Below are 12,459 nucleotides of genomic sequence, written 5' to 3'. Positions count from 1 at the left end.
GACAATCTTCAGCTGCAGCTTAACATTTTACACCTCGAATTAATAGGAATCAAATAGTCAATAGCTACAGCAAATCATCATTAACCGTATCAGCCAGCTACTAGCTATGTTTATTATCATGACAATGTATAAAGTTAGCTACCATATCAAGTAATCCTTTGTCCATAGTAGAACATAAAAAAAACAACAACAACAACAGACGGGATATATAAAAATTGGGAATTTAAACACCTGCAAGTAGGGATCGTAGAAAAAGTAAGGAAACAAAGCTGGAGATATTGTAGATATTATTTACTCAAACTACAAACCCCTGGAAACTGCCAGCTCTAGATCCCTGACTAGCTCAGTGTAATATCCAGTAAGATAAATACACCTCTAGCATTTTGACAAATTTATCAAAACGAGAAATCTCGTTCACCCATTAACTAATAATTTATACATTTGTCTGTATACGTGAGAAATCTTATTACGAGGAACAATGCACTACTTGCACAAAATTAAACAGTTTCCAGTAATGCTAATGAAAGGCGTTAAGAAGATTAAATGTGTTTCTGCAAGGTATATGATCTTTACAGATGATTAATTCGCATTCCTTTCTCGGTAATCTCTCCTTGGCAAAATTTTGAGGAATGTCAGACAACAACACTTAATTTGACAAAAGTTATGAAAATCTTTTCAAGAAGCAGCTTGGCTTACCCTTGAAGAATTTCGAGAAAATGACTCTCCCAAAAAAAGGAAAAAAAAGGCACCGCTGCAAACGTTTCAGTATTGTTTTTCATGAAAGAATCACCCGTTGTATCATATATTGAATAATTTTAAAGGAACATTTTTGTAACTGAAAAAAAAACAAAAAATAATCGTTTGAAACCGAAAAGTTGTGCAATAAATGTCATTTTGTTGTACACGTTACTACAAATGTCTTCCTTCCGCTGTGGTTCAGCGGCAAGTCTGAAGGCTAATAAAGCAAGAAATCGAGTTTCGATACCTGCAGTATGCAGAGCTCAGATAGTCATTGTGTAGCTTTGCGCTTAATAACAAATAATCCAGTCCAATAGAATGAAATTAAATATCATTAAAACAAATAGATATGAACTGGTAGATTTGAGGTGTAATTTTTATCAGATTTGAACTTCAGAACTACAGATGTTCGTTTAATTTTAACACCATTTTAATTGTATAAAGATTTTTAAAAAATATACTATCTTTGTAATTTTGTGGAACATACGAAGTACAATGTGCAAAACTCTCAGAAAATACAGGAATTTACACGAAACCTGTTTTATAATCATGTTCCACCATTTTTACTATTTCCAATGAAGACGACAAACAACTTTAGATAACTATAATATAAAATCGGTTTTGTAATCTGTGACTTTCGTAGACCCTTGAAAAAGGTGTAAGCCGAAACGTCGAGTAGAATACATAAACGTTTATCTGAAGTTCTTTGTCGTCTTCATTGAAAATGGTTTCTTTCCTGCAGTCATCACTGAAAGCTTTAAAAAATCATTTTCATTATCTTACGGTTCTATAAATACTTTATCTGTAGCTTAAATATAAGAAACACTTTTAAGTGATCAAAAATCTTACCAAAGGTATCGAAGTAAATTTTTGTAAATTCAAAATTACCTTTAAGCTTTAATGAAATCTTTCGATTATAGCTTAAAACACTCAAGTTTTTAAATTAATATCACCCAAATACTAATTAAACTTACACGTGCTAAATAAAACATTCAATTACAAATTTTAATCACTCAAGTGTTAATTAAAACTCGGATATTAATTAAGGTATTAAGTGTTAATTAAAACTATATATTAAACCAGATTTAAAGTGTTAATTAAAACTCTTTGACGTGTGAATTAAAGACATTTTTTACTAATTTCGCGAGCTTAGCTGACAGGAAGATATTAAAATATCACGGTGCTATAAAGTTATAAAATTACTAAAGTCTTTTAAACGATCGAAATTAATAATCTAACGAATACGAGGATTGTACAGTCAATTATTTTACGAAAAAAACAAAAAAACAGCCAGCATCCAGTGAAAATTATTTAGTTTCCCAACGTTTCACCTTACGGCTTTATCAAGTGGTAGACATCCTATTGAATACAAGCCCAGTCTTAACAGAACAAAACAGATGATATAATTAAAAATTACCACAAAGACTCTAGTAATTTTATAACTTTATAGCACCGTGATATTTTAATATCTTTCCTGTCAGCTGAGCTCGCGAAATTAGTAAAAAGATTTTCTTTAATTCACACGTCAAAGATTTTTAATTAACACTTTAAATCTGGATTAGCATATAGTAAGATGTCTACCTCATGGTAAAGCCGTAAAGTGAAACGTTGAGGAATTAAAGAATTTTCACAAGATGGTGGCTGCCCCCCCCCCCCCCCAGTGATACAGCGGCAGGTCTGCGGACATAGAACGCTAAAAATCTGGTTTCAATATGCGTCATGGGCACAGCATAGATAAACCATTGTGTAACTTTGTGTTTAGCTATAAACAAACAAAATATTGGCTATTTCTCTTAATAAAACACGGTTACACTCCGGTGTGCACTACGATACCAGAGTAGAGAAAGGTATTTTCAATCTGAACGGAACCTTACATAGGCTGAACGATCAGGTCAGAGATCCCAAAGTTCACATATAGCCGTCCCTAATTTTTAACTACTGACCAGAAGGAGAGAAACTATTCAGTAGCACCAGCCACCTACACATATACTCGTAAAAGAATAGAGGGATTGACTGTCACTTTTGTGATATGCTCAAGGTTGAAAGTGTGAAATGTCTTCAGTGGCATATCGCGGGATCGAATTATGCATTTTGGCACATTAACCATAGGCCACGCCCAGGAAAGAAACTGTATTTATTCTACATCCTTGGAACCTTCCAGAACCTTCTTTTCTAATCTTCTGCTCGTGCGCACTATCGATTTTCACTTAGGTCACGGTAATGTGTGCTATAACATAGTTGGTCAATAAAGTTTCGGTTTGGTATACTTGGAGGTCAAACTTTTTTTTTTGGATTTTGAGAAACAAAGGTGTGTTCCAGAGTGTCGCCTATCGGAAGGTACGATAGTAAGTTTTACATTCATATTTAACACACAATTTGCTAGTTATATTCACGTTTTATTTTAATACAAACTTACATACGTATATTTTTCAAATGTGTGTATAAAGTAGATTTCTAACTCCAAATATTTACGCCAGGAAAATACACCAGACAAACAAGTGAAAGAAATAAGAGACGATATAAAAAAAATCTACTAAATATTACCTTATTTCCCCAAACGAATGCGAATGAAAATATATTAGTATATTCTATTTTATGAAGTGTAATTAGAAAAATGGAAACGAATTTTCTGCATATTTCGGAATCGAAATATGGACCTCTGATTTACATGTTATCCACTAGACCACGCCCAGAAAATAAATTGTATTCATTTTACATTCTGGGTACTTTCCAGAACCTTCTTGTCTAATCTTTTGCTCATGAGTCTTAGATCATATTGTAAAGCTAAGAAATAGTTTTTTCTTTTAAATATAATTACGGTTTATAAAAAGAACTCGAATACAAAGCTCAGTCGATATGCTATATAATTTGAAGTTGTTATTTTTTAAATTAGGATCATGTTATCAATTAAATAATAAATTACAATTCGCGATTTTTTCGGATAGCTTACAAAGCCAATTAGAACTGAATATCTTTTTACTTTTATTTATTCGGAAATATGATAAAGAGAAAAAAATATTTGATTTAAAGATAATGCACCATTTACTGGCTAGAAGTAATAAAAAAATAATTGATTTTTTTTGAACACATAAAAATATTGTTTGTTAAGCAATGACTGATTAATAATTAAACTCCATATGCATGGAGTTGGTGGAAAGAAGGCCACTGCTCTTTCACTCTCAAGCTGTCTCTATCACCTGATTCTGATCTAATAAAAACTTTAGCCGATACGATATACAGCATAGAAATAATATAATCATTGCGAACTTTATAAAAACACTTTCAGATAACTTTAAGTGAGTGTTGTTTTGTTTTGCAAGAGCTATAATACTCACATTCAATTTGGCTATGAAAATATTTAGCAAGAACACTTAATTCCACCATATGTACGATTGGTCTTGGCTCAATCAATGTTATCTTATTTTAGAATATCCTTGACTTTTCGAAATTTTGAACGTATAAAAATGAACCAAAGATTCTGAATATAATACTAAACCAATCTTTGATTTATACATTTGGTCAAGCATATCTCAATAAGATAAGTGCAATAAAAATTATGTTTATATGTTGTCCATCTATTAAAAATATTTTTATTGTATAAAGTATTGTAGCCTCCGAATAACATTTCAATAACTTATTAAAAAATGATAAAATCCTATAACCCGATCGCTTTTGAAAGGTGGACCTTTCTTCTTTAGGGGCAAATTGGGATTGGTGGTGTAATCAAATGAGTGGTATATAAAGGGAGTTGATTGACGTCTTGAAGGTCATCTAGGAAATGTTTAGTATATTTTTCTATGTACTGTTATAATGTACTGTTTATGTACTGTTGCATTTCCGATACAATGTGGCCGGTGATGAGAATGTTATGTAAAAAGATGTTGGGGATAACTTGCTTTAGAAATGGTTAAAAAAGAAATAAGTAAAACTATACTTAAGTGTTTAAGTAAAATAAAGGTGACAACTGGGGACTGATTGAAAAAGAGATGTTAAGCTAATTTATTTATACAAACAAAATTAAAAAAATATCGTAAATAAATAGTAAGTTTTAGAAAAATTAGGGTTCACATTACACGAAAGAAATAAGCAAATAATAAAAAATATTTTTCTGTCAGAGATGAAACCAATGATTGGAAATCACTGATTCCAGCATCAAGATTGATTCCAAAAGGTTCAACAGTGTTTAGATTAACGATCTAATATGCTTCTTTTATCTCTCTATCAGCTTTAGTTTTGAATCATGTTACAATACCGATGAGAGTAACATCGTTAATGGAATGACCGGGTTAGTTAAAGTCTTGAGCAACAGGGAGTTCTTTTTCTACGTTAATAGAGGATTTATGGTTGTTGAAACGTTCTCTAGAATTTGTTTATGTATGTCCCGCATATTGGTCATTAAATTTTTTACACTGTATAAAATAAATTGTGTTTTGTGTTCCACAAGTGACTTCTTTGAATATCTTAAAATTTCTTTGGTTGTGCTTGTCAGAAAATGAATCAGTAGTTTTTATGAACTTGCAGGTTTGACAACGAACTTCATTATATGGTTGACAACCATTTTTTGGTGGGATGTAATTCACTTTTGTGTGAAAAGGGATATCTTTTAGAGTTCTGCTTTTTCGGAAGGAGACAAAGGGAACTTCAAGAAATATCTGTTTAAGACGATCGTTCAGTTGTAGGAGATGAAAATGTTTTTTTCAGAATTCGTGAAACGTTTCTGAGTTTAAAGTGATAGGTAATAATAAGAGAAATTATATTTGAACTTTTTTTATCGTTCTGTTTTAGGATGTTTTTCCGCTAAGTGTTGTTAGCCTTTTCGATCTATTTGTCGGTATTTCGGTATCTTTATATCCTCTTTGTAACATGATTTGTTTTAGATCCTTGATGAGTTTTCTGTAATCTGTTTCATCTGAGCATATTTTCTTTATTTTAAAAGCTTGACTGTAGGTAATGTTCCGTTTAGTGTGATCGGGGTAACAGCTTTTATAGTGAAGGTATTGTGGTCTGTCTGTAGGTTTTTTGTACAAGTCGGTGTGTAAATTTCCGTCATTTATAAAGACACTGGCGTCAAGAAAGTTCATTTGGGTAGGCGAGTAATCAAAGGTAAACTTCATTGTTTTGTGAAAGGAGTTTGGATGTGAGATAAATTCTTTAAGTGATTCAAGACCGGCTTAATACAATTTTCACAACAAGGAATACGAACAAACACACAAATCTATCATTTTTTTCCCTTCACATTCAATGTGGAGAACTTTGTTCCTCATTCTTGTGTTTCGTGACACATTACTTGATTGTGATAAATATAATTAGTTTTTCTTTTCAAATTTAGATCCAAACGATACACATGAGAACAAGCCCATGGATAAAGAGGAACCGAATATGACCCTGTCACGAAAATCTTCCATCCTTATCTTGATTAAAATAATTTTTATGAAGAATTTTAGTCTTGAGTCAACATTTAGGGTGAATGACATTTTTCTTGAAATTCAACAGAAGGATGAAAAAAAATATTGATTCAAAAGTGAATAAACACGATATTTTATAAATCACTTTTTGGTACGAAACAGAGGAAACAAGTAATGATGCGAGTTATTGTTGGTAATAGAATAAAAAAATGTAGAAGGATCTCGAGATTGTTTGTTGGTTTAAATGTTTCGGGCATTGGAATATTCAAGTTTAAGCAGTTGAATCGGTTTAAGCAGCTGAATCGGTTTAAACAGTTTAAGCAGTCGAATCAGTTTAAACAGTTTTTACGGACGTTGCGGCTCTTTCCTGAGAACTTGTTTCTAATGAAGTCACAAAAGAATTGTTGCGAAGAGATTTCGCTCTTAATAAAATGACAACAATTAAACTGTTTTATTCATTGGTGACCTACTTATTCACACCATTTGAAACAACTGTTATAAATAAAGTGTATTCTTCAAAGTTAAAAAAGTCAACAGCTACTGAGATGAGAGTTTATAACCCGAATGAATCATCTTCAGTCATGCAGTGTGGTTGAACGTGAGTTTACGTGTCTATCTTGACTCTATGGCAACTGGAGGTAGTAAAAACGTCAGCCATTTAACCTTGTTGAATGTGTTATTAATGTCATGTTTACTTTGTTTTCCTTTCGTTATTGATAATTTCTCATCAAGAAAAAAACGGCAGAGCACGGTCTTGAGAATATGATTAAATTGTTTTTAATAGTAAACACTGTTACTGATATACATCCTTTTCGAAAGGTTTTCTCTAGACTTGTAGATGGCGCACATTTGTTTCCAGTGGTTTTGATTTTAGGAAGAAACAAGACTAAGATTTTGTTTTTAAATAATAACAAATTAGTTATCTTACTTCAACGTTTCACTAAAAATTCGTTAGAGGTTTCAACTAATGAACAAGTTTTTGACAACTCTTCTATGTCATAGATCGATAAATGGTGTACGCACGTCTATTACGTATCTAATTTTCAGATGTTCGTTTTTTTATAAGTTCTAAGTAATCATTTCTTTTTTATCTTAACACGGCAAAGAAAGTATTTAATCTTCTCTAAATAAGTGGCAATAGAAGGACTAAGTTAACTTTATTGGACAAAAGTGATACGAAAAAACATATATTTGCATATCTATTAATACGTTCAGTTAAATGTCTAAGCTATCTTATTTTGAAGGATCGACTGGAAAACAAGCCTGTTGAGCAGAGTTATAATAGCTGCTTTCGGATAAATCAAACCGTTGGTGGTTTCTGTTATGCGTGTGACTTCATCTGTAACCAGTGATCTTTCAGTCTTAAAAGTAAATAAAGCAGTATAAAACGAAACGTTTCGTGAAAGGCAAGTGTTATGATAAAACAAAAACCACAAGAAAAAAAGAAGCAAAAAATCTCTTTAGAGCAGATAATTTCCAATGGAAACTGAAAACCAGTCTGTTCACTCTTCTTCCTTCTGTTTTCGACGCATTCGTACATCTGAAAAAAAAATCATGCACGAAACGTATCTATATCAATCTTTTTCTTACATACAGACTTAAAACTCCATTCAGCAACAGTTTCGCTCCCAGAACAGTGAATCCGATGAATAAAAATATGTACTTTAGTACCAAATAATCAAAAGTTATATTTCTACAAACTGAAGCAAATACCAATTCAATAGTGACATGATATGGATGGAGAATTCGATTTTGAACCGGTCTGTTACGTTGTTTTCAAAGACAACATTAACTACATCTATGCTTTGAAAGTTTTACTTACTTACAAAGAAACATGCTTTTGTTGAAGATACCACAAATCAGAGCTTTGTAAGTTTTACTTACTTACAAAGAAACATGCTTTTGTTGAAGATACCACAAATCAGAGCATACATGCGTAGAAAATATTGAAATTACGAATATTTATCTATTATGTAATGTAGTTTAGTGTATAAAGAACTAAGAAATCGTACAATTATGATGTTAAGCACAATGTTGCTTCTACAAAAAATAATTCATCCAAAATATATTTTAATGTTCAAGTCATTCTATAGTTGTGGAGATTTCTATCTCTTCTTGAATCTTATTATAAGAATTATTTCTTTAAACTAATTAATTTTTATATGCAAATGTGAAGCCTTCTGACACTAATATATATGGCTCCAAACAGCAGCAAAACATAATCTTTACATATTAGTAAAAAATATACAAATTCACATTAAAGATAGTTTTGGGCAGTAAGCTCTCTAATTGTCATTTAGTTTCAAAAGTTGACGTTGGATTATTTTATCTTTTACTTTTATCATTGGGTCATAATAAGCAGACAAATTAAAGATATGGACACGAATCTTATTTTAGGAAAAAAACCCTTGAAGCCCTTTTGTTCTTTATATATATAACAACGATGCATTGATGTTCTACCCTTAGCAATTTTCTATTGAGGTTATAGACGGAGTAGCATCATTTCACGGTGGCCGCCGGGTATCTTGAACGATCTATGACGTTTTAACTATGTGGCTATAGCCAGAGGTTATGGGGGGGGGGATAGAGAGGGGTTAAAAAGTGATGTTCAGAGATATGCACAAAAAAAAGATTGTTTAAAATGAAAGTAACAAGGATCTTTATTCTACTGATATGCTTACGTCAAAATTTTAATAAATGAAACAGCTAAGACATATGTTATACACGTCTTTAAAAAAGGCTATGCTAGATTATACACAGATTAGACGTGTCTTTAAAGCAATGAGCTAAGGAGCGTCCCAAGGAACATTTATCCTTGGATTAAGATCGAAACTTATATAAAAATTAAATGCAGATCCCTCCAGAACTTCTTGAACCTGTTTGGAGTACGTCAACTTCTGGGTTCAGATCTAAGTTTTTATTTTCAAGCTTATATGCTTATATCATATAAAAACTATTTGAACTAATGTTAAGCACCATGAAAGCTGGATTAAGAATCAAAACTAATTTCAAAATGAAAGAAAATTAAAAGAAAACCATTCTTTTTCTAAAAAACAAAAACAAATAACTGAATAAGTTGTGCATTTCTGAAAACTCTGATCATATGCTTACTTATGAGCAAATCAGACATGCTGTTCAAAAAATAACTTATACATGTAATCCAATAATGCATCCAAAATTTACGGACGTTATGTCAAGATAAAGTGTTTTTTTCTGTTGTTGTTTTAAAGGAGAACTAAAAACCTTTGCCCTTTGAAATTTTGCTTTTGCTTTAATATTCATCTACGTAATTTTGAAGAATTCAAGTATTGTTAAAATATCTAGATACCAGTAACACACGGAGCTTGAAAAGGAACAAGTCTGTAAAGGAATACAGTGTTCAGGCTGAGATGTGAATGTGAATAAATATATCAGTTTAGAAAACCTTTCGTCTAGTGGGCTTGGTATTAGCTTCCAGTAACAACAAGCAACTTCACTGCCCGTAAACCTATCTCAAAGTTAATCATTCTGACATACGTGTGTGTACAAAAAGCCTTCTGGGCAGTGACTGGTAGCAGATAAGAGATAGATCTGAATTATTATTTTTAAGCACCTATAATTTGAAGTTCACAATGCACTTACTAGAGAGATAAAAAAAACTGTAGTTAAACAATTTTTCTCATCACGTAAATTGACCGAAAAAGATTTCTTGTTTTACCAGGTTAGTCGTCTCGTAATATTAAACCGGTTTAACTTCCTCCCTCCCTCCTCACCGGCAAATGTTTTTACGTCAAAACTAGACCGACTTTATTTTTAGTCTTACCTTGAAAAATCATAGAATACTGAAGCTTGATATAATTTTGTTTATTTTCATTTGATGGTGTCTAATTAAAAAAAAAAAAGTTTCACAAGATCCTGTTTTGCGGCTGTATTGGAAACTCGTGGTTTATTTATTTTCGATTCTATAAGCTGTAATATGTGACATTTATTGGATAGAAACGGTTTATTGAAAGAAAGTCCAGTGCCCTTATTTTCAGCCTCAGTTTAAGCTATCGAATATTTAAATTATTTTAAGGAATATTAAAGCATTCCGTCTATTTTTGTTCTTTTACTGGTTGTCTATGTAACATTAACTTCAACTTGTGCAAAAGTCGTAATTACCGTGTAAAATAAGATTCTATTTCGTAAATGTAAACAACAGAAACCATTCCTTATTAGAGATACGGACCACATTATTTTTTATAGCTTAAATGTTGATACGGACCACATTATTTTTTGTAGTTTAAATGTTGTCGTTTATGATAATTATAGTTTAATTCGAACGATTCGTTACTTTATGTAGTATTTTGATATTTTTGTTTGTTTGTAGTTAAGCACAAAGCTACACAAAGGTATATCTGTGCTCTGCCCATCACGAGTATCTAAACCAAGTTTCTAGCTTTGTAAGTCCATAGACATACAGCTGTGCCACTGAGGGGGGGGGGGGGGCTACTTTGATATTTCTTTTCTGAAATACTTTGTTTCAGTCTAAAGCATGATCTTAGACTTTGAAATACTAATTTGAAATAAAATATCTATATATATATATATTTAAATATTTTGCTTCATATATTTCCATATAATTTTACTTTTATAAATCCTCTTATTAATACAAAATGACTACTTTTTAATAAACCTCAAAGCAATCTCTGTAAACTGGTCTTTCAGTTTCGTAACAATTTATTGTAGCATTCAGTCACGTGAGTAGCTATGTTTTCCAAATGATTAGGAACAGAGGATGCCTGACCCGCCCCCCCCAGATTGTTTTGAGGGGCCAACATATATTTTAGCCCCCAATATTTCAAAATATTTTGAACAATTTTATGGTTTCAGACAAAAAAAATCGCTTAGCATACCTCTGGAGTTATGTAAAAATTATAAAATTATTATTTCTATGAATGTAGAAGAAGGCATGTCGCTCGCTGGTTGTCAGTCTGCATATGTACATTGTGGCGGCAGGGCGTGTCACATCCGGTCACTGCACTATTGTTTTCTATTTCACCAGGTAAAAAATTACCAAAGAGTCATAGAGGTCATAGGGAGATTAAAGCGAACAAGGTCATTTGATGTTTGCGAATAATATCTATGGAACTGTAATTATATTGCTATGAGTAATCTTTAATCGTCTTCTCTCCTTGATATCCGTCTCCAATTGTTGCTTACACAAAAACCACGGAACGTGCCACCAAATACACTCGTTTTTTTTCTCGACACTCATCACCTACTTATTATTCATGGAACATGGTGTTAAGAGTGATTCCTGAATCCAAATAACCTGTTATTTTGAGCACCACATTCCCGATGTCCATCACCTAATTCGCATTCATTAAACATGTTGTTAAGGGTTATTTCTAAGTTCAATGGACCAGTTGTTTTGGGAAACATACTTTCGAAAACATCACCTACCGATAATGCATATAATCTTTTTCAAAGCATCCTTTCCTTTTGCTATGCCATTCTCTCACGATCCTTGAAAAACTGTTGTTAACTACACTTTTTTCTTCGTACCTTTTACCTATTCAAAACTCACGGAACCTTTTGCATCCATATCTTTACTCGTGTCAGTAATCCAGAGCTTAATGATTGAGCTCTAGTTAAGCTATCCTAGACACCTATCATCGACCAGTTGTCGGTTGTAAAGTAGCTTGTCTCTGTAATGGCAACTTTTTTTCCCCTTTACTAGCAAAGTAGGAGAAAAAAAGAAATGTGGATGTAAGAACGTATAGTGTTTTATTGTATAGCGCTGCAATACACACGATATGTGGTTTTGATGTAAAAACTGAGATAGAGCAGGATTAAGGCTTACATCCCTGCTCGCCAAGCACTTGCTCTATCAGGTTAAGCTCTCGGTCTCGAATACCACAAGCCCTAGTACTTAAATATTTGGTTATTTTGTTTTTAAAAACCCCAAATACATTTATGACAATTTATGACAATTATGACAATTGTAAGGTTTTCTCCGTTCTCTATACTTTTCCATAAGGATTTTTTTCCAAATTTTAGTAAAGGGTAATGAGGCTATACTCAACAAACTGGATTCTTAGTGAATTTTATTTGCTGATAATATTGCGCGTTCAACAATAACGTTATTTGTTGTCTGATACAACGTCAGGATTCTTCGTAAATATTGGGCAACGTGTTGTTATTACAATTGGAGTTTTAAATTTGCTTTAACGATGCTTCAAGTATCTTTTACAACAGTATCATGTTGTCAGATTTGCTTCTAGCGCCACCATGCGGTAGAACTACATTCAGTAGCAGTATTATGTGCCTATCTAGCTTTTATAAAAGTATAAAT

The sequence above is a fragment of the Limulus polyphemus genome, unplaced genomic scaffold (genome assembly GCF_000517525.1).
Source record: "Limulus polyphemus unplaced genomic scaffold, Limulus_polyphemus-2.1.2 Scaffold165, whole genome shotgun sequence".
NCBI classification, from domain to species: domain Eukaryota; kingdom Metazoa; phylum Arthropoda; class Merostomata; order Xiphosura; family Limulidae; genus Limulus; species Limulus polyphemus.
This window is presented reverse-complemented; position numbering follows the sequence as displayed.